At 38.5% G+C, this 4,059-nt stretch overlaps 1 protein-coding gene across 3 annotated transcripts in view; it reads left to right on the plus strand.

Moving 5' to 3' along the window:
- Nucleotides 1-2,706, plus strand: part of LOC121718060 — an 11,239-nt gene extending 8,533 nt beyond the window's left edge. For 2 of the 3 annotated variants that reach the window (XM_042102882.1, XM_042102883.1), the window contains exon 9: nucleotides 2,270-2,447. The gene's annotated coding sequence lies outside the window, so the exon portion shown is untranslated. Of the gene's footprint in view, nucleotides 1-2,269; nucleotides 2,448-2,479 lie in introns of those variants that run through there. The other variant, XR_006033842.1, reaches the window with a different exon arrangement.
- The last annotated feature ends 1,353 nt before the right edge of the window (nucleotides 2,707-4,059 follow it).

Genomic DNA, 4,059 nt, shown 5'->3' on the forward strand with positions numbered 1-4,059 from the left:
ATTTCACTGTCGCAGACCCAGACGTGCTTGGTAGCCTAGGCTACGTATAGGCCAACATGAGACTTAAGCCCCCGTGTCGTGATGAGTTAGGCTAACCTGTTGTTATTATCTGTAGGACATATTGTCTGTAGAACACAATTAGCCTACAATATAAGCTTATATATCAATGATAAAGCTTCTTTACTTTTTTGGTGTAATTATTTAGTTGTTTTTTTTTTATCTATGTAGGTTATTTATTTAATGTTACATTATTATTTTGTTAATACATGGAATAAATCACCACAAACACACGCGACTGTAGCCTATTGGCTTCTTCTGTAGCCTACCCGGCTTGCGCAGCGTGGCTAACAACGCCCCTAAAACAAGTGTAACCGTCGGCTCCTCGAGGCTTATTACTTAAACAAAGTTACAGCAGCTGTTAGGCCCGAGGTGCAGTGAAATGGCGTCATCTGGTGGTCATACAATTCATCCGCTCTTGGACCCGAAGTGCAGGAGAAGTGGATATTCAACCACGCCATCCTTCAGGTCGCAGCGACACGTACGTGTACTTTATGTGCTGTGTCATGCTGCCATCTAGTGGTTGTGGAATATTTAACACCCATTATAGTTCTGGGAATAGATGTGCCCTCGAATAAATGTAAATTATTTGGGTAATCCATCTGATAAATTGTGTTTTTCTTTTTATACTTCGTACCTTTATAAATTGAAGTGTATCATGAAGGTACCTTTTTCAATGTCATTACTCTGACATTCGACATTAGTCGACCATAAATTTGGGCAATGGGCACATTGTTAGGGGTTGACACTATGCATAAGATTTCTCCACATTACTTCATCCAAATTCTGTGATTTTTGTTGTGTAAATGTTGTACAATTATGTAGTTTCGTATCAAAGTGGAATGGTTGTTTTCATAAGTCAACGGCGTTAGTTTGAGCACATAATTGACGTTTTGTTTACATGTGTTCAATGTAAGTCAATGGGAGCCGGACATCCATAAATAGCGGCGTCCAAAGAATCTTTTGCCGGATAGCGAGACAGCGGTGGCTACTACCGTTTTTCTGAAAAACAAACCAGTACAACAACGTTTCTATCTCCAAAATAGCGCATTTCTGCAGTGTACTACGTAGTGCAATACAGCTTTGTCCAAAGTAGCCTATACTGTATTTTCCTGCATAAGAACTAATACTCCTCCAAATTTCTACAGTGTTGACACTTGAAGTTGTGGATAGTTTAGTAGCCTATTCCAGTATTTGAATAAATACCCACACAAGTGTTACACTTGTCTCACCTATATACAATATATGTCTATGAATTGCAGTAGTGATACAATGAGAAAGGAAGGAGAAAGGAAGTGTTGTTTAGCAGTGTTGTGTAGCAGGGAGTAATGCATTAAAAAAGTAATGTAATTACAGTAATGCGTTGCTTTTTGCTGTAATGCAGTAACGTAAGACATTACCAATACAATTAAAGTAATATTTTACTCGGTACAATTCTCAGTAACTGAAGTTACTTTGCTTTTTAATCCAAAGTTGAGAAATGCTCAATTGACACCAGAGAAGATTATCCAAGAATTAAAAAAAGTAATCTATGCTGGTCCTGGAATTGCCTTGTTTAGATGACTGTAGAAAGGAAATTTGAGTTATCTCTGCCATTCATGCAACAGATCTAACATGGTTAGGCTTTACTTATTTCAAGCAGTGAGAATAACTAAAATGTTGCTTTTACAGACAAAGATCGTAGCCATTATTCTCAAATTATTTGCATTAAGTCTACACCACTGTAAGTGGAAGGAAAGGCAACCAGCAATGATGAGAACCATTTAAAATCAACATACAATTTCACTATGGCTATATTTTACTATATTAAGTTGTGAGTGACCTTTGGCCTTTGGGACCGACATTGTCCCATGAGCCATAACTGCAACCATTATATTGTTCTTTTGTTAGCCCTAAGCCTAACTCAGTCATTATGCCATACCACATCACCTCCTGCCGTGTAATGAGCTGCATTGAACACATGAAGATCTATTGAGAACACCAAATCCATATTTTCTCTTATTTTGGTGAAAGTAATGTAAACGTAGTGTAATGCCTTACAATTAAAAGACAGTAATATTGTAATGTAACAAATTACTGACAGTAACAAGTAATAAATAATGCATTACGCTTTTGAAGTAACTTGCCCAATGCTGTTGTTTAGGGATGGTCACGTAACGTTTTCTTGACGTATCTTTATGTCTTTTTTCTCCCCTCTACTATGTTTTCACAGATCCTTGCTCCTGATATCCTGATGTATGGGTTGCATTTCATCATATGACTCCAACAGAACACTCACAGAAAGGAGAATGGTGTCAAACTACAAGACAGCCAGCATGTAAACAAGGCCTTGTTTGTCCTTGTTTGGCTACTCATTTGTTTACTTCCTGAAGAGGCTGAAGCATGCTGGTCTTGACACCTCTGTCCTTGCTTCCATTAACAGGTGTGTTACGGAGCGCATCCTCACATCATGATCTACTGCAGTGGAGACAGAGGACAATTGGCAGGTATTTTACGTCATTTTTACATTACTTTTACTGCTATGGTAGATATGGTTGTTGCTGTGCTAAATATAGGCCCATATTGTTTGACCACCTAAACCAGGGATCCCCAAACTTTTTCTTCCGAGGGCCAGCTCACTATGCCTGGCTCCAAGAGAGGGCCAGAGACTCGGAGTAGTTCTATATCAGTAACCATAAATAGCTTAGTGCTGTGAACAGCAGTCTACCTTAGTTGAATATTCTATTACATTTAGTCATAGGCTATTGCGATTTAATACCATTGTTAGCTGTGTTTATATTGTCATCATCCCATAGTGTAAAATTGTAGTGTAAAATTAAATAATAGCCTACTAATAAAAAAATGTTTGCATTCCCAAAAGTAGTTTTAAGTTTTATTAAAAAATGTGTGAACTCTGAATTCTGTGTCTTTGCATACACAGCTCAAGTTGTGAATATCCTACAAATAATTTAAAGTTCTCAAACTATGAGAATTTTATGAAGTGCTGAAGTTGTCTGAAATGACCACCATTCTAACTTTCAGTCACCTGATGAGAACTTTGTGAACTCTTTGTATGAACATTTTGAACGAGTGAATAAAAAATAGAAATAATTATCCCAGAAAGTCCCAAAAATATGACTTGAATAGAAGTTAGTTAGTTATTAACAATTAATTGATAATTTTTTTCGATGGCAAACGCAAAACAGCGCCAAAACAACCACCAGTGGACAAAAAGAGTGTACTGTTTGTGTACTGTTAAGACTCGCCATAGAGAATGAATGGGGGAAATTGCGGAGGTTTTACCCTAGCAACAATATTGCAACCACTACTATAGCAACTGCTATGTTTAACATAGCAACCACCATATCGACCCTAGCAACCATCTCAATTACCCTAGCAACAACCTAGCAACCACTTTATTTAGCATAGCAACCACCATACGTACCTTAGCAACACCATAGCAACCTTCTCAGTTACCCTAGCAACAACCCAGCAACCGCCACTACAATGCCAACATAGCAACACCATAGCAACCTTTCATAGCAACCTTCTCAGTTACCCTAGCAACAACCCAGCAACCGCCACTACAGTGCCAACATTGCAACACCATAGCAACCTTCTCTGTTACCCTAGCAACAACCTAGCAACCACTACTATAGCAACTGCTATATTTAGCATAGCAACCACCATAACGACCCTAGCAACCATCTCAATAACCCTAGCAACAACCTAGCAACCACTTTGGTATCGTCAACCAATGTGACTACACTAGCAACGGGCATAGCAACCACTTTATTTAGCATAGCAACCACCATATGTTACCTTAGCAACACCATAACAACCTTCTCAGTTACCTCAGCAATAACCTAGCAACCACTATGTTTAAAATAGCAATCAACATATCTACCATAGCAACAGCCTAGCAACCACTATAGCAACCAACATGATTACCCTAGCAACCAGCATAGCAACTGCTTTAATTAACATAACCGCCACCATATCTACCCTAGCAACACCATAGAG

Source organism: Alosa sapidissima, chromosome 9 (genome assembly GCF_018492685.1).
Source record: "Alosa sapidissima isolate fAloSap1 chromosome 9, fAloSap1.pri, whole genome shotgun sequence".
In the NCBI taxonomy this organism is placed as follows: domain Eukaryota; kingdom Metazoa; phylum Chordata; class Actinopteri; order Clupeiformes; family Clupeidae; genus Alosa; species Alosa sapidissima.